The sequence below is a fragment of the Anopheles darlingi genome, chromosome 3 (genome assembly GCF_943734745.1).
Source record: "Anopheles darlingi chromosome 3, idAnoDarlMG_H_01, whole genome shotgun sequence".
Classification (NCBI taxonomy): Eukaryota; Metazoa; Arthropoda; class Insecta; order Diptera; family Culicidae; genus Anopheles; species Anopheles darlingi.
Window position 1 is genome coordinate 45,744,526 of NC_064875.1, and position 23,499 is coordinate 45,768,024.

General features: G+C 49.3%; 1 protein-coding gene across 3 annotated transcripts in view; it reads right to left on the reverse strand.

The window, feature by feature from the left end:
- LOC125954583 (uncharacterized) overlaps positions 1 to 23,499 on the reverse strand; it is a 77,071-nt gene that overhangs the window by 27,056 nt on the left and 26,516 nt on the right. For all 3 annotated transcript variants that reach the window (XM_049685011.1, XM_049685014.1, XM_049685013.1), the window contains exon 4: positions 11,581 to 11,601. The gene's annotated coding sequence lies outside the window, so the exon portion shown is untranslated. The remainder of the gene's footprint in view (positions 1 to 11,580; positions 11,602 to 23,499) is intronic.

Genomic DNA, 23,499 nt, shown 5'->3' on the forward strand with positions numbered 1-23,499 from the left:
AGGGGTGTGCTGGTGGGTGCGAGGCGTCGTTGCTAAAGATAAGATTATCCAATTGGTTTTCGGTTTGACCAAAAAGGGAAAGCTTGTGCGAGGAGGATCCGTATTTTTTTGTTGTTGTCTTGCTTTGTTTTCCCGATTGTTTGTTGTTCGACTACTACTCTCTGCGCTCTCTGATGCTGTTGCTGCCAATTGGCTTTCTTATCGGGGAACCGCCGTTTTGTGCTTTTTTGTTGTGTCTGATGCCTTAAACCCATGCAATAATGAGACTTAATTTGAAAACGTTTAAACCATCATTACCAAAGGGCGGTTGATTGTTTTGGGGAAGCTAATTCAATTCATTTTCACCATTCAAAGCCTTCCCCAATAATGGACCTTCCTCTTTCACCGGTGCTGGTGCTCCACAGGCGCAGGAGGATGCATGAAATTGGGGAACAATAATGGCAAACAGGGCGCGCGCTCGTGTGTGTGTGTGTGTAATCGACCGAAAAAAAGGACCGCGCACTTCTTTGTCATTGTGTAACACGATCAGATAAGTTACCGATCGGCCGAGATCTCCTTTCAACGGCATGCCATGGTTCTGTTGCCGCCGCCATTGCCTATGCTACAATGCTTATGCGCAAGCATAGAAAAGTGAAATGCTCGGCTCGGTGCGCTGTCAAAGGTGAAGCAGCATAACTACTCATCGAAAAGCGACCGCCGTCGATGGTCGCTGACGGCGCTGGCGACGGGACTGGCGAAAGCTGTCCACACGGAGAGAGAGAGAGAGAGAGAGGGGTGCCCCGGTGCCCTCGAACAGGCGCCACAACACCATCACCACCATCACCACCACCACCGGCACATAATTCGTTTATAATTTGTTTTGTATTCAAATCTAAATGCGATCACGCGGCCGCTGATGGTTTGATCGTCTTTCGTGGCACTTCGGGTGTTGTTTGGCGGATGTTGGACAGCTCTACTTCCGCTCTCCCTCCCCCCTCTCGCGTGCCCAGTTCAAGTGAACCACCACCGTGCGTTTGGCTTGTCTGTTTTGACGGCGTGACTACTCTCCGTCGACGGTCCCGAGAAGAAAGGCTCCAGGGAGGCCCTTTTTTTGGGCGTTTGGCCTGACTTGGCGTGCGCGCGTCCAGTTCGATTCGATTGTTGATTTACTACCGCGCTCTTGGGTTGTGACAAATGTTTTTTTTTTTTTGGGGGAACTTTCTTTCTCGATCGCTCCGTGATTGTCGTCGTGCCCTGGCGGTCCTGATACCAAAAACCACTCGCAGCACTCACAGCACTCGCAGCGTTGCACAACCGTGCGATAGGGCCACGACCTCCAAACCGCCTGCTCGTTCCGTATTGTCCAGCGCGTACTTGAATGACCCGCCCGGTTGATGGATTTTTGGTTGAACAGATAAAATGATTTCGTGGGCGGTTGTGTTTTTTGGCGGGAGGCGTTACGCTCCCCCCTTCGTTTTTGTGTCTAGTTGTTAATACAATTGTCGGCATGTTGGGTGGCCTTGGGCACGATAATCGCCCTTGTTGACGACTAGACTGGGGTTTTTGGGGGGGGGGGGGGGGGTTTCCCGCCACGATCGGATCGTTTGAGCTTTTTTCTCCGTCGGCGAGGAACAAGCAACAGTGATCGCTTTATTGTTGTTCGATCATCGTTGTATTGAAAGCCCGGAGAGAGATGATCATGATCATGATCATGTGATGAGCTGCACATTAGCATACACAGTAGCAGCACCACAACTGCCAAGTAATGCACACGGACGGACTACTAATTACAACACGCAAAGGATGACATTTTGCCATTTCCTTTCTAAAACGAACCACTGCGCGGCCTCCAGTTGACACTTTCCCATCGCACGTTGGCAGGGAAAGGCAAGGAAAGGGAAGAGAGTGGGGGTGGGGGAAGCCTTTTTACTGTTGACGATCGTCGCGCCGAAGATCGACCGATCGACGCTTTGAAGATTGCGTTCGTTCGTTCGTTTGCGGTAGTTGCCGCCGGTAGTAGTTTTGCCCGTTACTTTCACATCTACTTATATGGATTCTCCTCTCGTGATGAGCAATTTTATGAGCTAACTAGGCAGCAAGCTGGCTGACTGGCTGGCTGGCTGGCTGGCTGCTGCCTTTGGTCTGTGACCGCGCGCGCCGGCCCCCGTCATCGATCCTTGTCCAGCCGCGATCCGCGATCGCGGTCCGTTTGAAACGATGCCGAAGCTACGGTATTCGCTCGCGGAGAAGGTTGCGCCGCCGCCGGTTGTGGTTCTCTCATAATCGACTCCCGAGGGGCGGAGGGGGTGGCCAATAGCATAAGCCACCAGGAGGGCCGACCGTCCTCTACCTTCTACTCTACTTTGACGCGTTTGATGCGTTGCGTTTTGGTGCGTTTGACGTGAGCCTATCAATAGGAGTGCTCATAAATTTACCATTTTATGAGCCACCGTGCAGTCCGTGCAGTCGTTGCGGTTAGTGTGTGTGCGTTAGTGTCTCTGTGTGCCCAACGCGGCCAACCACAGGAGGTCGTACTACGTCTGCCATGCCATGCCGTGTCATGCCATGGTTCGGTTCGTGGTCGCTTGACGCACGCGCTGATAGAGTAGTAGTTGACCCAGTGCCCTGTCTAGGTCTCGTTGGTCTGCATTGTCACAAGCACACTGTTGCTGCTGCTGCTGCTGGGTAATTTGTGGTTTGCACTGTTCGCAAACAGCCCGCATCCCAGCCGTAGCTCGATGATTGAATGTTTTGCGGCTCGCTAAACAATTACTTGTGGCCCCCTTTTTTTCATTCGCCATCTCGCCGATGCTGGCGCTATGTTTGTGCAACAAGAAAATGAAATGAACCGAGGGGAAGGTTGTTTTGGGTGTTCTTTTTTTTGCAAAATTGCGTTCGAAGTTGCCGAAGTCTTGAATCAAAATATAAGGGTGAATCAAATATAAACGAGACTTTTCGTCCTACGGCCACAAAAATGAAGGTAGAACGTTTACGCTTTTTCTAGTTGTTTGGTTGGTTTGTCAGGAATAGGAAAAGCGCGGCCTAGATCGCCTCCTAAACTTCCTCAGTGTCCAGAGAACAATTGTTTGAGCATGAGATACTTTCATCATTTGCGCAATATATTATAATCAAGTTTTTCACCGTAGAATTCTTAAAACGGAGCGAAATCTACAGGAGATCGACTGCATACTTCCGGGAAGAGACACTGTCGCGAGTCAGAGTGTTTGCATAACCCAAAAAATAAAAATATGGTGGTCCGTAATCGTGTTGAAAATGAGAGCTATAACCGCGCGCTCGCACCAGCCTAAGAGTGCACAACATTAAGCCCTTTAGACGGCTTATTGAAAATGACAGACGTCGTATCACTACAGGACAATTAATGCGACTGATTCTTTTAATGTTTTAAGTGAGGTCCGTCTTGCATATCGCCGCTAAATATGGGACATATTGATAAGGGAAGTGGTTCTTCTACATAACACTCGCTACACACATTCGCTTACTCTCACTTGTAGTCATTATGAGAGAAAAATAGGGGCAACTGAGTTAGCGAAAATTTGAAGACCCTCCTTACAGTCCTGATTTCTCACCCTGTGATTTTCATGCGTTTATCTCTCTCAAGGAAATGTTGGGAGACAAAAGATTCAATGCTGATACTGATGATAAAACCTTATTTGCGCATTTTGCTGCAAACACGCCGAACGTCTTTCTGCGAGCAATGAACGAAAAGCTGCCTATCCGCACGGAAAAATACGGAGTTTCAGAATCGGGAGATTATGTAGAAAAATAAAAATATACCTTTTGTACGTTTAAACTACAAATAAATTTGCAAAAAATAAAGTCTCGTGTATATTTGATTCACCCTCGTAGTAAATTCCTTTTCATTTATTCCGAACAATATTATGAATAAAACTTCAACCACCAATTGCTGGAAGTTGTTGAGTCAAGTCGGTGCTCGGTGCACGTTGCATAACTTTCGCGTCAATGGCGATACCGCCCGCGATCCGCGATACTGCGCTGGCCAACGGTTTCTCACCGACATAACCTTGTGCCGTTTAAGGGGCTTCGCGGATCTACATCCGAAGCAGCCCACCTGTCCAAAGCATCTTTGTGCGTGCTTGTGTGTGTGTGTGTGTGTGTGTGTGGTACGATCTCACACGCCCATCTTGGCGCTGCCGGACTGTCAATCACGGATCGTCGGAGCAGTCGGAAGACACGTTGCATTGCGGCTCCTCCAAAAGGCAGATATGCAGCGTAATCTCTCACGTTTCGCGTGCACGTTGCACTTGTGTGTCTGTGATCGTGGACACGGATCGCGAGATGCATTCGTTTGAAAACGGGAACTAAAGGGAAGGGGGAGACGGCGCCCCAGAGAGACACCACATGCATGACAAATAATGGCTGCGCGCCGTGCGCCAGCAACTTGATCGCTACGCGACCGATCACGTCGACGGCCGCGACTACCTTTAGTACCGTAGCAGTAGTAGCATCTGCGAATGTGATACTCTTTCCGGAAGAGTGCCGGAGGAGATTCCGGGCGTTCCAGTGCTCAGTGTGCCACCCACCGCCCCTTCGCGCGGTTCGCGAAATCAAATGTCTGTGTCGGATGAGGCGCGTAATTCGATCGACCATCCGGTGCCAACATGTGCCAACTGCAGGTGGATCGCGCTTCGCAGCGATCGAGATGAGTCAGAAGCCGCTACTACAAACTCACATTCGTTCTGCTACATTCATCTTCTTCTATCTGCATTGAACGCCCTTGCTGAATGCAATGTGCCGCCATTACGGTGCCTATAAACCCCCGTGGTTAATCACAATATTTGCGTTCGCGCAAGCTTTATATTGATTCCGCGGATCGATTTTCATCGCTTCCATCCCATCACGCGTTGCCCGAATTGAAATGTGTTAAGGCCTATATTAAGCGTGCCACAAAAAAATAGCTTCCACTCCATTTCAATTTAATCCCATTTCAAGCCCAACGCGCTCTTAACTGGCCAAACCGGGGCCGTTTTATTTTTCTCCAATGCACGCGATGGCTTCTCATGGTGCACGGACGTGTGGGCACTGGTGGCGTCGTTCTCTGCGCGGCTTTGGTGGTCCGGCTCCAGGAGTTTGCTCCGGTTTTTGGGGCGATTTTAAGAGCACGCGTGAGCGTCGAACGGCTGTTAACACAGTTTGTGCGCGAATCTCGCTGCGTTCGTTCGATGTGATCGGATTGAATTTTCGCATTGACCCCCCCGACCCGGTGGGGTGTCCCTCTCCCCTGGGGTGGTTGGTGATCGATCGATTCACCTGGCCCCGGACCCGGACCCGGTTCGTGTTGTCGTACCCCAGTGCAGTGAGGTTGCGTGGTGGTGTCGGTTTGGTGTGTGGGATGCTTGTTGTCACCCATCAGGGGATAGGATAGGCTCGCGACCGCGAGGAATGCAAAAACGTTCGCTTGCGCAACGCGAACAAATCAATCCGGTGCGCTGCGCAGCGCGTGGTAGCAGCAGCAGGTGTGGGATAGCGCTAGCGGGCTGGCTGGGCCACGGAACGAGCGTCAGAACGATCGATCGCGCGGCAGACATTTCGTATGTGGTTCACCGACTTTAAACGGGTTTGTCGCTTAACGGCGCATTGAAGTCTTTTGAACGGTTTTGTTTGGGTTTGCTGCTGCTGGTTGTTTGCTTTTTTTCGGGGAGAGGCGTATGGCGATGGAGTTAGATTTTCCCCCCCTCCGCGAACACGCCGAAGGATAGCTCGGACTTGATTTGACAGATTTATGCTCAACGCTCGCGCGCGCTCAACGGTGTTGTCACGGGATTATGCTGCATGCGACCGCACGGTTTCGACATAATAAATTGGTCAAACTGTACATGCTACCGCCACATGGCCACGGCCCTGCGTGTAGGTGCATGTTTATGGCCGGATATGGGCGGTGATTCGAGCGATGTGTCTGTGTGTGTGCGGACAAGCGATCTGGGTGAGATGTTGATTCTTGATTCTTGTTTAGGGTGACCACAGCCAGAGCAACTATCGCGAACACTCGACAGCCCCGGCTAATGGAGTTGCACACCTACGCCAGTGCGCTGTGTTTGTGTGTGTGCGACACCTGAGCTAGTTTTTAAGGCTGGTTTGGGCCGGCAAACAAATGGCACCGCTTTGCCATTATTTATTCCATTTTCGGTCGTCGGTTGCTTACTAAAAACTGGAATGACCTTCTAATGCGTGAATCTAGATGTTTTTGAACGCCTCTCTGTTTTGAATTGCACAAAAAAGCGTCCAAATAATATTGCAAACACTACGACTGGACTTATCACTTCAATCTCTTTCACCTTCACCAACAATGGTGGCCAAAAAGCCATCGCTAAAGACCAAGCGTCCTAGATGATGGAACGGAATGATAGGCCCATTAGGAATCCGTCGTCATCTCGTCGTCCGCGGTGGCAACAACCGATTGACCTAGAGAGCCGCATATTTTCCCACCCGGTGTGTGCAACCGAAACCACAACTCAAGCTGCAATCCGAACCGAACTGAACTCCACGATCCATCCATCATCACCGGTGGCTGTCTGGTGGCGGTCGGAATGTTTTGTAGTGGCGCAACAGGGTGCTCCTGCTGCGACCGGCCGGTCGGTCACTCAGTCAGTCAGTCATGCTAAGGGACCATGCAATGCACCACCAACCGATGACATGTGAAATGTTTGATATTAATTTGTAATCAACGTTTGCGTGTGTGTGTGTGTGTGTGTGCAAAAGTTACAAAGAAGCATTGTGGCGCTTTGGCCGCTTGTCCGATCGTGTCCGTTCGAGCGTGTGCACATCCTGTGACTTCCACAAAACATGACATTGTGGTGGCGGTGGTGATGTGGCATATCAGCATATTGCAGTCGTTGAGCTAATTTTCTTTAATGTCACCGCGGCGTCGGTGCAGCCGAGCGTGCGAGGAATCGAGTGACGACAACGGCGACGACAACGACAGGTGGTGACAGTGCTGAGAAGGCCACAGTACACCCCAGCTTTATCGAGGCTATGACCGAGGTCTGTGGTGGGCTTTATGGGAAATTGAGCATATGATTTATAGTGGGTCTCTCTCTTTCTCCTCGAGAGAGTTGCCTTGACATAAGTAGCTGAAGTTATGCAATTACACGGTGCATTAAGTAGGAGGAATCTGCGGATGGAATTGGGCTGGACAATTGTTGTCAGGGAGGTGGTGATGGTGGAAGTGGAAGTGGAAATCATATCGTTCACTCACTCACGCGATGATCGTTTAACGGAGAGTGCGGATCGTTTGGAAGGAGTTCAACAAAAATGCACCGAACGCAAAGCTGAGGAGAGTTCTTTCTGTTGCTACCAAAGGGTTTTGTGAACCCCCCCGTGAAGGGTAGAAGAGTTGGGGGTTGTGGTTGATGTATTAATCCACTCAAACCGAGCGCACTTTGAATTGAGATCAACATCACGAACGGAAAACACACGACGCCGGTTAATGTGACAGGCGAGAAATGAGGTCGGTCACCTCACTACTACCCCTGGAACCACCAGAGGGAGGGGGTGAAGAACTGGCACGGATCAAACACGGCGCAGGGCATATTGCATTTATCTGTACTGTCATGTGCTCACTATTGATCCCATTCCCTCTCAACTGTTTCCATTAATCGTCATTAATGCTGAAAGTTCTAAGCGCACACACGCACTCAGTGGTCCGGTTTACGAACACGGTACAAGTGCACACAGATGCCCTAATCTTATTAATCCCCCCCCCCCCCCCCCCCCCCCGGGTGCACAAACGCGCGATCAGCGTTCAGCGCGATTTATGATCGTAATGACGCCTCCGTGACAGAATCAATTTATTTCAAAACTTTCTTTCCTTCTTTCGACCTCAAAGGCAAGGTTGCTGCATCGCGAAAAGAGCGCGCGTGTGTGTGTGTTTGATCCTTGTCCTCCAGCCGTACTTTCGCCCGGCGTTTGCCACAGAATGGCTAGAGTTCCGGAAGGTCTCGCACTCCAGGTGTTGTCAAACAATAAATAATCCCGATCACCGGGGACTGGTGTTTAAATAAATCATAAAAATAAATCAGCGCAAAGGCTCAATGGCGGTAGCTGCTGCTGCTGTCGTGCTGCTGCTGGTTCGCTTGTAAACCGCTCCTGGAATGTCGGTGGCGGCCGGTCGTCAGTGGCTATCGCGTTGTACAAGATCTCGAAGTGATTTTCTGTGTTTCAACCGCGAACCGTTGCCGAGCTACCGAGCAAACAACAACACGCCGAGAACGGGTGACCATTACGTACGGGGGTGTGAGGGGATGAAAGTAAAATTTAGTAGCCGAGAGGACGGACGGTGTCCACGCTGTGAGCTGGCTTTAAGGTAAATGGATAAACGGAAGTCAAGCGGCAGAGACGGAGCTGGTGGTACGGAGCTAGCCATTGAAAGTAGATTGCGCGCCTGCTGCTTGCCCACCCTCTTTTCAACACCTGGTTCCCTGTCGCCCTCCGCTTTGGCCACTCGGTTGGTGTTTTGATCTTGATGGACAGTGAGCCCGTGGAAAACCCGGGAAACCGAAGGTACCACAATAAATGACCTGGTTTCGGATGGTAGTCCGTGTTGCCCGATGTAGCGATCGTTTGGTCGGCCAGGCACACACACACACACATAGACACACAACCTGCCATACCTGCGCTTCTGACATAAATTCTAATCAAACCGATCGCGTTCATAATTACCTGGTGTCGTGCACCTTGGGGCGGCCCCCAGGGACGGAAGATCGGATCATGGCGCGGACAAATGTGCGAACAATTGAGCGTTAAATGGAAAGGTTAGCAGTGCTTCTAATTTATGCTCGCTCCTCGCCAAGATTTATGCCCTGCACCGTGCAGTCACCTTCACGATGGAGTTCTAGTCTTGCTGGTGGTGGCGGTGATGTAATTAGAATAAATTCTCTCTTCTCATGCCGCGTCGTGACTACTACGAGAAGCAATACGCGAGAGATTGTATTCCGCGATTCCTCAATCTACCACGTTTGAACCACGGGAACCTCGAGTTGTGGCGAGACCACAATGAACAATGGTTTCGGTTGGGCAATTCGGTTGCTTGCTTGCTTGCTTGATCGATTGGAGTGTGTGAGTTTCCGATTTCGATAGGAGGCTTTTCAAGATTTCACCGGGACCAAAGGGGCGTCACTTTGATTGCCACGGACGGCAACGGCCTTCATTAGCCAATAGACCCCTAAAACGGCCCCTAAAACTGAACCTAAGTCTAATTGGTCAATTCGTTAATGGAAAGAAGCGTTTGGCGGGTTTTCGGATTTCCTTCCGTTGCCCGTGGATTGCCTTTCCTGATCCTGAGCGCCAAACAAACACCAACAAATGGTTATCATCAGAGAAGGTCGCGGAAAGGGTGGTGTCGCAATCACACTCGTCGCATCGGTCAAATCGGTCACACGTTCGCACCAGACCGACCAGCATTCAGGCGCATGCCTTGTGTGCCAAAGAGACAATTGCCAAGCGCGGTGGTATTAACTGTGGGAACAGCTCTCTGTGCGTTTGTGTGCGAGTGTCTGTCCGTGCAAATGGCCAGCGACAAAAGAGCTAATGTCCATTGGCTGCATGCGCTGCTGCTGCTGCTGCTGGAGATGATGATGGCGATTGCTAATGTGTTGGTACACGAAATTAGCATCCTCGGTGTCGTTTTAGCTTCACGCGATTCACGTTTTGGTTGGCATTTACCGAGACCACATAAGGGCCCCGGTAGTTCTATCGAGCGGCCTTTAACGGATGATGATCACTGGCTTTGCGTAAGATGCGTTCAAACCCCTGGGGCCACACGGGGTTTCAATCAACGTCGCGAGTCGCGCGTGTCTTTGCGTTTGAAATTAACGTTTCACGCCGTCCGTTGGCGATGACGTTGTTCGATTGGAATCGATTCGTTCGCACGCACTCATCGCTGCACAGCATCAGCATCACCATCAAGGATCAAGGATCAAGGATCAGAAGAAGTTTCCGTGTGTTGTCCGGTCCAATATTCCGGTCAGCTTCAGAGCAGAGCTTCGCCCCAAGAAGTTGTCGTGCCAAGCATCGCGTACTGGGTGGTCGCTCGCTTTGATGCTTTGTTTTGACATGGCTTTTATGGGAACAGTTTTTCCTTTTTCTGCCATTTATCGCGCAGACTAAATGCCATGAAGGTTGTCACCGCCTATGCAAAGCCGCTGCAGCTGCGGCGCCCACTATCGCTGTGTATCCGTAGGAGGCTGGAACGCCCATTCGGAGCTGTTCCTTTGATTTCCTTAACAAATGCTAATGCTTTATGCTAATGTTTATCTTGTTTTGTCCGGGAATGGGACCGGTAGGGGGAGTTCCGAATTTAGCTCATATTTTTGGGGGTGCTCATTAGCATAAGGCGTCCCCATAATCCCGGATTGGATGAACGCCAATGGAATGTTTTGTGACGTCACGCGCGATTCTGCATAAAGCCCCATCCATTTAGAATCTGGACACACGTTTGTAATCACTGCAGCGCCTCTAGTGGTCGCTTTGCTATTCCGTTGACAGCGTTTTAATTGTAGTAGTTTGTTTATTTAGTGGTAAAATGTTTGTCAAAATTGATCCACGCCTTTGAAAGTTATCGCAGATGGAACGCGAAAGGCCAAAAAATCTGCACAATCACTATTAAAATTAGATTTGACTGGAGAAAAAACCGCGGAATTCTTGAAATTTCCAAACGCAACTTTAAGTACCGTATGCACCTGTTACTGGGGGACTTTTACCTTGATTTTAAGACAATAAAACAGCCGAAAAGTGTAACAAATGCCCAAATCCATGCTAGGGAGCCGTACGAACAAGTGTTGACCGAATTCAAACCATTCATTTCGATGGACGGTGGAACAATCGTATAAATGTGTTTCGAAAAATACTGGGCAAAACATTTGACTTTGCCAATCATAGAAGGAATGATTGAGAAGAATTTGGTTTATTTATGGAGATAAATTTGCCCGTAAGATGATGATTTGGCATGGGATATGAAATTGTTGCGACAAATCAAATGTTTTCACCATTGGGGCAACATTCATTCGAAATTTGTGCAAAAAAAGAGTGTCTACAGAAAAGGATTTTGTTCTTCATTCGTCCAACAACGATCCTGTGTAAGTTTGGCATGATTTAGGTAGCTGTTCTTGCCGAAGGTATGGGGTTATTTTTTGTATTCAAATAGATCAATTTCATAGTGAAAGCTATCAATACACAAAAATTTCTTTTCGTTCCATCTATTTCTATTTGACAATTATCACAAGGAAACTTAAAAAGTATATCAGAAATGGATAAAAACCAACTGAAATGAGGGTGATGTGCAACAAGAGGGCAAATGATGTGACAAATAGTATTGTGCAGAAAATTTTGAGTGATGTCACAGTAAAAGTTAAAAATGTCATGTAAAAAACTAATGGATAATTTTCATCAATATTTTTCCTCAAAGGCAATAAAATAACCTATAAAATGACACCTTTTTTTTTCTTTTAACGTCATTTTTTGGCTAAGATATGACCTATTTTTTGTGTCCAGATTCTAAATGGATGGGGCTTTATAACGTTCAAAGGTAGTCCAATGCGGGGAGGGAAAGGTCTCATGGTTACTTACCGTTGTTGAATGTGTTTTTCGCTGCAAATAGAAGAAAAGAACAACGACAACGTTAGTGGAAGGAAAAGGTGAAGTTTTTTTTAACAAACACAAAATATACTGTTGTTTTGTTCTCGAGTTACATACTACCAGCAACGTTGAATGAATTTGTTGTGAACCTTGACGCCGGAACGGGTGCACCCAGGGAATGGAATGCACTTATGCATGGTGTTTCTTGTTCCCGTAGGGCCACAAACACACAAATACCTATCCTTGTCGGGGGTCTCATTTGTTGCTTGTTGTTTCGTCGTCGTCGTCGCTGGATGCGACTCCACGGAAACCTTGCAATCCGCGATCCGCGATCGCTATTTGTAAAACATCGCAAACTTCGCGATGCAGTTCCAGCTGGGGTGGAAACACGCCAAAGCGGGGCTGAGAAACGAAAAAAGCGCCGGTGTGAGCCGCAGGTGGGCTGCAATTTAGGCAGTACCAGCTAGTACCGTGGCTCATCTCGGTTTGAAAATCTCTCAACTATCGGGCGCGCGCAACGTGCCAGAACGTGTGCGCAAAACAAACTGATTGAGATATGAGCCGACCAGCGCGGGCGCCTCGGGACAGACCAGACGCTCTTCCTCAGCACAAGCAGCTGCTGTTGCTGCTGTTGGAGCATAATGATTATGTTTGTTTCGAATCTCCCAATACCGATCTCGGGCGTTAGAGAGGGTGTCACTGTACGCTGACGGCCCTGGCTGGATGGATGGAGGAGATGATACGGAGCCGAACGATCTCACCGAGAGCCTCATTCCATTCTGTTGTAGCACCGTTTTGTCTTGGATTTGTTGCTTCGGTTGCATGAATGATGCAGTCGATGGTCGAGGAATCCCCGGAGGGGAGGAGCCCGTGCCGGGTTTTTTGCATTTTCGCAGGCCATAGGCCGCACACACACACACACACACGTGCTGCTGTGCGGTACTCATCTGATGGCAAGCGCCGCTGCAATGATGCAATATCCGCGGCTTCCCGTGGGGTTTATGTTCGTGTGCACCGATCATGTCGGTCGCGAGGTCGAGGCTCGGGTGTTTTTTTTTATGCTCAAACGTTAGCTAATAAAATAATGATCCTATTAAGATCGCGTCCAGCTGATAGCGCGGGCACTAGAAACAGCCAGACGGTGCTGGCGGAGGTGGTACCGGGCAATCATTCACGTGAATTATTAGTTTGTGAAGCGGAAGCAACGGCAACTGTGGCAGCGACAGCAGCAACAGCACGGTTGCCAAATCACGTTTTGCACACAAACGAGGGAGCAGAACTCGCGAGAGCGCTCGAATAAGTCACGAACCGCGTTCACAGCTCGTTATCGGTCGCGAGCGCGGAGGATGCTTGTCATGCATTTGTCGTCGGATGATTTGTTTGCCTGTGCAACGAGCAGTACAACGGGTGCACGTTGAAAGCGATCTTTGCTCATATTTACATTAGAAGCAGGAATTGTAATAGGGCAACCCCCGTCTGTCGCTTGCATTGACAGGGCCTTGAGCTGCACAGGATGAGGAAGTAGATGCGGGGAATAGTGGAAGTGACTGTACTGCCTGCTGTAAACATCTCTTATTTGATTCGTTTACCAAATCACTAGTTGAACCCTGCAAACTTCTTTCTGCCACTCGACACATCGAGGCCTCCTTGAATTTCGACTGCGCAATCTTAAGGTATGCGTTCATAAAAAAAGAGACAAAATTTGAATGGTGATAAAAAAAAACTAAGACAGATAATTCTGAGTTCTGTAATTTGCATATGGAAGGTAATTGCATCACTTTTCACACAAAACGGAACGAAAATATATGTGTGCACATGTGTTTCAGTTATTTCTGTGCTATTTTTCGTTGTTGCAATCTTCGCTATTTCCGCCATCTCGTTTAGAGTAAGGCTGATAGGCTGGTTTCATTTGCAAATAAACTGATAATATTACCTTCCATATTTAGCTCAGAGAGTTCAATTATCTATCATAGTTTTTTTCTAATCACCATTCAAATTTTGTCTGTTTTTTAATGCATACGTTATATCTTCTGGTTGGTGGCTGGATGAAATAATGAAATTTGGGTATAGAAAATAATAGAACCACAGTAAGCGATCAAATTAGAGCAAGAATATCGAATTCATTCGGTGCGTCCAGACGGATCGCATTTGCACCGCTCGCTCAAGCACAACAGCCGGAGAGCTTTTGTATCGCTTCGAGAAACGAACCCAGAAATGCAGGGTTTTCACATTTCTATGGAGATGACATCTCACCGAAGCATAAAAAAATCGCGAAACGTAAACAAAGTGCAGATTCTTGCAGTTTTCGGGTAGCCAAAAGAGCTGTGAGCTTGAGCTGGCGTTGCAAAAGCGATCCATCTGGACGCACCGATTGGAGTATGCACTGTAGCTGAAAGGTTGCCATCCAATATTTTAAAATAATGGCATATCAAGTAGGGTATGAAGTGGAAAACCAGTGCCAAAAAGAATTTCAATTTGCAATAAAAGGACTATTTTTTCTAAACTTTTAACGTATAAACATGAAGCAGAGCAAGAGTCCGTTCTCATGTTATGGGCGTTCGAAAGTACGCTATACTTTCATTAATGAATGAAGAATTTATTGCTTCCAAAGGCCTCTAGGCGCTGGTGACATAAGATAACGGCATCATCATAAGCACCTTTGAGCTGGCGGGCGGGCGGGCAATAATGTATTATCATTTCCATTCCGTGCCAACACCATTCACCATTATGGCGTCCACAAATCCACAACGATACAAATGATCATCGAAACACACATACATTTCCGGAGCAAAACTGTTTGTCACACTCATAACGCAAAGAGATCAGCAACAATCAGTGTGATGTTCACTGACACCAACCCACCAATTTGCGACGACATAATGTGCAGCGTCGATCGCGGTGACGATGGCGGTGACGTGCCTTCCGAAAAGCGTAACCTTTTTCGAGCGTCCACCTAATCGCATCCACGGCGCGAGCGTGCGCGCACGTCCAACAATCCAATCGACAAGAGCCACACCACATCTTGCGCTTCCAGTAACCGCCGCCATCATCATCGTCGTCGTCTGCTGCGGTGTCTGGCATGATTTTCCCGGTTTCCCGCAGGAAAACGACACTCTCTAGTGGGGGGTAGGGCTCGCTTGCTTCCGGTTTCATTGGATTGCGAGCAACCGAGACCAAGCAAGGTTTCGACGGAGACACGGAGACGTGGCCGCCGCCGCCATTGCTTTGTGTGGTCTCTTTCCGCGTCACGCGCGATGACACGCGCGTTTCGCGGTTTGGAGTTCCGCACCGAAGAAATCATCTCCCTTCCTGAAGAGAGAGACACACACACACACAGAGAGCGCGAGAGAGGTCTTTGCGTGGTCGGGGGCTCGATTAAATGCTTTTGTTTTGATTAAAAGTTCTCATTCCCACGTGGCGCTGCGCCGCGTCTTGCGTGCTATCGAGAAGAAGGCGGAGGAGAAGAAAGAGGAGATGGAGGGAACCATATGCAACGATGCCCACCGTGGTTGATGCATTCCGTGAGAGGCGATGTGGATTTGATGGAAATTTGTTAATTGGAAAGTCAGCCGGCTGCAGAATGGCGTCGGGAATTTTCATCATTTTCTCCTTCTCCGTTTCGCTATTGGAGGTTAGATCATCGTCATCATCATCATCGTCGTCGGTGTCGGTGTCGGTCGAACGATGACACAGTTCGGCCCGGGATCCCGGCTGTGTGGCGTAAGTGCGTGCGCGGTGCCCCTTGGTGCGTGAAAACATTGAAACTATTCTGATTAAAAATTCTCTTCGCCGCCACCTCTTTCTTCGCTTTTGCCTTTCCATTTCCAGCATTTCCCGGGTCGGCCATCACGAGATGAGTCGTAATGGTCTGGGTGTGTGCGGGCTCGATAAGACCCGAGGCTTTGACATGCCATGGCCCCCCGGAGTGCGATCGCACCGGTATTATCGCGTTGCGCAGGTGAATTTGTCCAACTGTTTAATCCAATTAAACCGTCGCCGCCGCCATCGCCGCCGCCGGATGAGCGCATCATGTTGGTGGCCCCCTTTTTCGGGATGCGCTTGTTACCTGCCTCCGGTTGGGGCACTCCGAGAATTATGGTTTCCTTCCCTCTCCCGCCCCGGGGTGGCCAGAAACAATGGCCGCGGAAACGAAACAACAGTTAGACCTTGTGTGGCTGTGGTGGGCACCATCTTCTTCTTGGCCCCATTTTTAACCGTTCCCGAGGGTTCGAGAGAGGGGTTCGGTTCACGTCGGTTTCCCATTAGGTCACCGATGCCGGGAAGGAACAGAGCGTCATCGGAGCGTTTATAATGGCCCCCCGGGAGCCAATAAAACTTCACTAAAACGGTTCTGTTGCGTTGCGAGGAAAGGTGAAACGACCAAATCCGTGGTGGTGATGACCGTGGCCAATGATCCCCCCCCGTCCCCGTCTTCCGTTCTGGTCTCCGCCGATACGACGCCCGTACGGTTGTGTCATTTGATGAGATGTTCCTCTTCAAGGTGATCGATCGATTGGTGCGTGACGGGCAGAACACCAGAGACTCATATCCGAGAGTCCATAGAGGATCGTTTCCGAGGTGTTGTAATCGGTGCGTTATCACGCTTGTTTCCAAAAATGGACTTCAAATTTATGAGCGGAACGCATCGTCATGGATCTAACCGCTTTATCTAGCCTTCTTGTTTTTGTTGTTGGCTGATTTAGAGGACATTAACTGAATGTGATGGGTACGATCTCACATCTAAAGATCATGCTAAACATGTTTGCGGTTGAGCGATAAGCGGGACATCTGATGGTGTTTAGCATCTAATTAAGGGGGTGATTTACTTGCCGCTCGCAACGTTGTAAATGGTCGTAAAAGAAGCAGAGAGCATGGCTTTCGATGTTGAGATAGCGACTCATAATGCATATCGCTCGATGAATCTACACCAAGCGAGGGGTTGACCCAAGGGCTCGTCGTCGATTTCCAAATGGATCATTCCGTCAATCGCTCAACCTGCTGGGAACCCCGATTCGTACTTTGTTTACATTTCGTAAAACGCTCGCGATCAATTTGCATGCAATCAAATGAAGCGGATCTATTTGTTGCAATTCGCCAGCACATCACGAGCAGTTGATTATGAATTATGATCCACGAACTGCTCGCTTTGCTCGCTTCCCTCTGCTGCTCTGGGCTCTTCAATCAAAATGGCCGCGCTCGTAAAACAGCGAACGATCGAGCGATACATCGTTGCAAACGAGTGGAGTCGATTACGCGCCATTCACACGCGCCGTGCTTCATCGTGCGACGGAGCAGCATCGGGCCGGATCATCCAGCAAACTCACCACCAGCACCACCGCCGCCGTCGCCGTCGTCGTGGTGGTATGATTGGAAATCGCGCCCTCGACGGACAGTCTGTCTCTTAAGGATCACGACGACGATCGCGCAAACATACATCACGTTTGAGCGCGCGACAGTGAGGGGTCAAACGGACCGTGATCGTGAGCATATGATCACCCCCCGACCCTTTCTGTGTCTCTTTCGCCGTGAGCCACCCCATATTATGGTATGGTGTTTGGGTCGCAATGGTTGCACTCCTCTCGAGAGTGCTCATTAGCATGACTTTCAGCATATGGTGCTACAGACGAGGACGAGGACTTCAAACGGAACCATAACGACAACGACAACGGCGACGATGGCTGCGACGACGAAATGATCTTGAGGGAGAAATTTTCGGTCAAGACACGACACTCTGCGACTTCCGCCGGACTCGACGGGACGGGGGTTGGGGTCGCAGACTGGGTCAAGCGCCTAGACGTGGCGAGTCATCCCCCCCCCCCCCCGCTGGGTAATGCTATGTTTACCCACCACACCGGTGACGACTACGGTCCTTCCCTATGGTTTCGATTTCATCAAACACCGGAGCCAGGCAACACGCTCACTTTCGAAACCTTTGCTTTCCGGCCGTTTGTTGTTGCTGCTGCTGCTGATGCTGCTGCTGTTGCTGTTGGTGTGGGCAGATGCACCGAGGGTACTCGACGTAACACGACCCAAGTACATTCCGATAGAGATGAATGGAACGATCCCGTGGTTTGCAGCAGCAGCAGCAGCAGCATTACCGTTTGCCAAGTGAAAGGGGCCACGACAAATCTCTCAGCGCGGGGTAAGCAATCGCCCGACGCAAGCTGCTGAGTTTGTAGCTGCTGCTGCTGCTGTTGCTGCCGGCCTCGCGGAGGTCAATGGGAATTAACACCGGGGGTCAGCGTAATGAGATGGGGTTGCTCTATGATGATCGGGTGTTGATCTGGCACGTTTCCGAAGAAGTTAATTTACGCCAAAAACAGAGGCGGCAGCCGTGTTTCGGTGTTCGTGAGACGTCGCCATGATCCGCATGATTTATGGGTTCGCCCGGGACGCCCGGAAATGCACCAGCTAGCAAGCCAGCGCATCGCTCCGTTGGAAGTTCGGGAATGTTTAATTACGTCGTTCGAAGGACTCGATGCCCGGGCTCATCTTCGGCCAAGACAAGAACACGGAGACGGATTCAATTTCAGATAAGAACCGTTTAGGAATCACGAACTGATGCAAAGGCTGGCGATCGAGCGGCGCGCATTGATTTACGACACGAAACGAATCGTCGTGGAATCTATCTTTGCGCGAACCGTTATTTGTCTTCATTAGTCAGTGGCAAAGGTGAGAGGTGACGCGGCGGCGCCCATCTTCCCGGATCGTTTGCCCTATAAGGGTCGCCCGCCCCCTGTGATTAGTAGTGGTGTGTTGCTGTTGGTGTGAGAACCATATTCCCTATTGTGGGCCCTATTGTGTAAAAAGAATCACATGAATCCAACGAGTACTCATTGTTCGCTACCGACACTCGAATGTGCTTAAAAACCGTATTGTGCTAATCGAGTGGTGTCTTCAACATACCAATGACAGCCGGATTCAATCCGGGTTCAAATTTCAAACACGCTTTCGCGAAAAACCTTACAAGAAAAACCTAGTTAATATTGCGGTAAAGTGCTTTAAAGTGCAGCTGTACCAAATAGTAAATTATTTATAGGGGCCATAGTCGATTAATTAAATGAAACTACTAACTTTGGCCACCCTTCAAATCCAAACAAACGCGACCACTTTGTCAGCTCGTTCGTTCACCTTAGGGTCCTCGATGGCTTCGAGCGTCACTCGATTCAAGCGCGAATTCTGAGGTACAGAACGTTGCGTTTCGAATCGTTGTACGACTCGTTGTGATTAACACCTCACCCGATAACTGACGAAACTCGATGAGTGCTATCAGCCAAAAAATTGGATGCCAGAGTTGGGAGCCATGGAGTCTGTTGCTTCCATTCTCCTCCATTGAAAATGCCATCGGGACCAAGGTTAACCAACGGTACTGCGTGCTCGGTGTGTCGGTGCTACTCTCTACGGTCGCGAACAGCAAGAACCAAGATTAATTGTTCTGCATTAGTGTGCGCGCTCACTCGCCGTTCGATCGGCAATAAATCAGTTCACTCCGTCGGTAAGCCGCGTGACACAAGTAGGACCGAAAGTCCCGGGCTCTCCTCTCCTCACCTTCGCCACCAGCACGTCGATCTGTCATCTGGTCGTGGCGATCGTGGTGTGTGATTAACGCGTGCTGCGTGCATGCGTGCTGCTGCCGCCATGACAGTTTTACGGCTACGGCAGGTACGCGCGTCACCGTGGAGTGGTTTTATGTAATGGATCGTGCACTAGCACACCAGCACCACCACCGACTGGCTGGCAGCAACCGATCGATGCCAGATCTCGTGATCATGCGGGGGACTCCGCGACTACTTCGGTGCACCTCCTATTAGTACACCGGTCAGCTGTGTGTCTCTCTATCGGGTGCTGCGTTTCCTGATCGAACACAAAGCGGGGTGAGAAGGTCGGTTGTCGGTTGTCGGTTGTCACAGGTTCTGACATCCCGCGCCTCCGCGAGGTGCCGAATACAATGTTTGCGAGTCCGCGAGGTCGGATCTGATCGGATATCCAACAAAGCGCTCGCCAACCGAAACTGGGCCATCGCCATGGATTGTGAAGGCACCCCGGCACTTTTTGGCGATAAAATGGGTGACCACGGTCTTAGCGAGCTCAGAAGCGGAGCGGAGTTTTGGGAAAGTTTTTTGTCACCCAACAACGATTAAGCGACGGTGGTCGTCGTTAATCCGTTAAACCGAGCGACCGACCGGACGTACTCGTTGTTACTTGGTGCTCTTGTTTTTCTTCTTCTTCTGCTTCTGGACACTGGTCAGCGGTTGGACAGAAAATGCAAATCTTGTTTGTGCACGACGACGTCGACGACGACGATCCACTGACACTGTAACCCAATTTCTCGATCAGCTCAGTTCCTTCACCTCGAGGCACCATCACAGAGGAGAGGGGGGGAGGGGGTCCACGGTTGTTCCACACGATGTTCCGGTGCATCCGGAGGCGCCTGGCCTCCCTGGCCAGTGCCAGTTCACCGGTGGATAGCTCGCGGCTAGCAGCCAACGAACGAACGAGCGGAAGTGGTTAGAGCGTCGATATAGCAAGCTCCGGCGGTCACGTCGAATCATAATTCTTGTTGGTCGCGACACACACACACAGAGGAACGACAGTTGAAGATCGCATCGCAGCCACTTCCTGCGTTTGCCTCGTTGTCGTGTTGGGGACATAGGCCCGGGATTGCTAAAGTGCAAAATGCAAATACCCGGAGTCCATTCGTTCGGTTTGGTCGTGCTTTGTTTCAACGTGACGTCCGTCCGTGTGTGTGTTTGTCATTTGTCTTTACATGCCCTGCTGGGACTCATCTGTATGGTAATGAGCAAGATGGCCAAGCGAGTCTGGGCGATGCTGGGCCGCATAACTTGCTTGTGTGATTTGCGTTTGTGAATGAGGATGACGCTCGACGCTCGGTCTGTCGTCTGCCCGCGTTCACCGCGTTCCTGGTGATGGTACTTGTGGTACGCCTATAGTTACGAACCCTGGTTACAACTTTCTGAAAGTCGCGACCTGGTGCTGGTTGGCTTGGCTTGGTCGGTTCTCACGGAAACCGCGAGACAAAGCAGCATTGCAGACGATCGGCGAGAATTGCGAAAAATTGGGATCGCTTCGGTTTCGGTTGTTGATTGATTGGCTCGTTCGAAAGGTTAAATGTTGATTATATCGGGACTAGAACAGCGCATTCTCGAAAGCAGCGGTCGCAGTCTCTGCGTAGTCATCGATTTATCTTATGGGCTTTCAAAGCGATTGACGCAATAGAAATGTACAAATGGAGCAAAATTTGTTTCTTCTTGGTGCCGGATGCCTTGCACTCGAAAGGGCTGCTGTACGCTACTCGAAGCTGCTGTTCTGTACCAGAGTAAAGCATGGAACAGTTAATATTTGGCCGTACTCAATAGGTCGTATTTAAGCCAAAAAATGACGTAAAAAGGAAAGAAAAGGTGTCATTTTGTAGGTTTTCCTATTGCCTTTAATAAGAAATATTGACTTGACTTTTTATTGATATGACTTTTTTAACTTTTACTTTGACATCACCCAAAAATGTTTGCACAATACTGTAGGTCACATCATTTGCCCTCTTGTTGTTTTTCTGATATACTTTTTAAATTTCCTTGTGATAATTGTCCAATAGAAATCAATCCGAACGAAAATCCAGTCATTTTGGTGAATCGATAGCTTTCCCTATGAAATCGATCTATTTGAATACAAAAAAATAACGCCATACCTTCGCCAAGAACAGCTACCTAAATCATGCCAAACTTACACAGGATCGTTGGTGGACAAATGAAGAACAAAATCCTTTTCTGAAGACACTCTTTTGTTGCACAAATTTCGAATGAACGTTGCCTCAATGGTGAAAACATTTGATTTGTCGCAATTATTTCACATCCCATGCCAAATCATCATCTTACGGGCAAATTTATCTCCGTAAATGAACTAAAACCTTCCTGCAGCATTCCCTCTCTGATTGGCAAAGTCCATTTTTTTCTAAACGCATTTTACGCGTGTTCCATCCATTCCAAAAACCGTCCAAATCGAGTTTTAATAGTGAGTATGAAGTCTTTTTTTTGCCTTTCACGTTCCATCGGCGATAACTTTTGAAGGCGGGGATCAATTTTGACAAAAAAAATTACCACTAAATAAACAGTGTACAATGATTAAAACGCTATCAACAGAATTGCAAAGTAACCACTAGGCGCGCTGCAATGATTAAAAATTAGCTGTTAAATATTCACTGTTCCATGCTGTTAGCTTCAATACCATCGAACATTCGCTACCAAAAGACGTCAGTACTGTTGGTAACTGGTTTTGTGGCACGATGATGACGCGGTTTGGGAATTCCCCCCACACCATTGCAATTGAAACGCATCGTTGTCCCCGTGCACGCCGGACCAAATGAGTGTGCCACAAAGAATTGCTGACGCACACAACGCAGCAGCAGCAAATGGCGATCCCTTCCCTCTGCATGTCGTTGGTGGAGCTCCCTATTGCCAAACAGCGCGTCCGCGTGATGCTGATGCGGATGATGATGATGCCACCGCATCAGTTGCTTCCTACCACGCAACGTCGTACACCCTGAAGCAGTGCTTCTTCAATCGACTGACGGCCTATAGTGTGAGATTGATTTATGATTCATCGTGCATGTTGGTTGCATGCTCGCTCGCCTGGTACAACAGACGGATTGCAACGGAAGTGCATCTGTTTCGGAATCAAAGAGCAGCGGGAGTGGGAGAGGGGAAGGGAAGGGAAGGCGCCTTGTTGTTGGCGTGTCGCTAGCGCTCGTGTTTCGTGTTCGATTCGTCTTTTTGGGAAAGGTAATTATAGAATTGGAAGCCGCATTCTTGAAGCTGGCTCGAGCTCGAGAAGATAATTGTTTTGCCCGGGGGGATGGTTCTCGATGCTTATGCCGTGGGTTCTGCGGCCACATCTGGTGCCACGGTGAAGGCGAGAGTGTGACTTGGATGTTTTGGATGTTCCCCTTGCTTGCCGGCTCGGTAGTAGGTTAGTTGGAAAAATCCATTAAGAAAATCGAAGGGAAAACATTTAACATCCGCATCCGCGTTATTCCTGCGCATAAATGGTATGTCGCATGATATTTAGAAAATCTCCCCCCCTGGAATGTTTATGTAATCGCGTGGTCTTTGCGTCGCGTCGCGGCTTTCGCTACATTAGTAAGAGAGTTCGGGGATTGATCGCCTGGATCGCATCTGATCAGATGTCAGCGATTAATAATACTCCGATGCCAAACATCGAAACATGAGCCGGCATAAGGCTTGGGCATTTTTGATAATCGCATCCAGCAAAAAAACATCGAGGGATTTTCGGTGGTTAATACCATACCATAGACGAGTTTGTGGCTGAGCTAGCCAACTCGTCTGTCGGTTTCGTGGCGCTCGGTGATCAGTGATTTTGGATTAGGTTAAGGGATTTCTTTTTTTTCGGTTTGTTCCTTCTTGTTGTTGGGTACGACTTAAGCACCCCGAGCCGATATTCCCGAGATGCTTCCCTTGTGAGCCGATCATAAATTATACGATTTGTGTTTGGCACCGAAACGGCACCACAGACGACGACGACGACGACGACAACTGTCATGCAGCAGCAGCAGCGGCGGCAGCTGCTGGCCACCAATCTTGGAGTCTGCGCTGGAGCGGCAACGCCCGAGGGCGATCGAAAGCGATCCAAAGCCACGCACGATATCGGGGGCTCGGTTTGTGCGGTTTGGCCATTTTTAGACATTTTTTCCCCCTTCTTCTTCCGCTTCTTGTTCCTTCTTTCCTTCCAGAGCCAGCCTCCCTTCTGGGCGCCGTGAAAGTGAGAGTTTGACGCGCACGCTTACGTGTGTGCGTGTGTGTGTGTTTATTTTGGGAAGAAGGCAGAAGACAGCCGAAGCAGGGAGGAGGGAAGAGTTAGAGCATAATTAGGCGTACGACC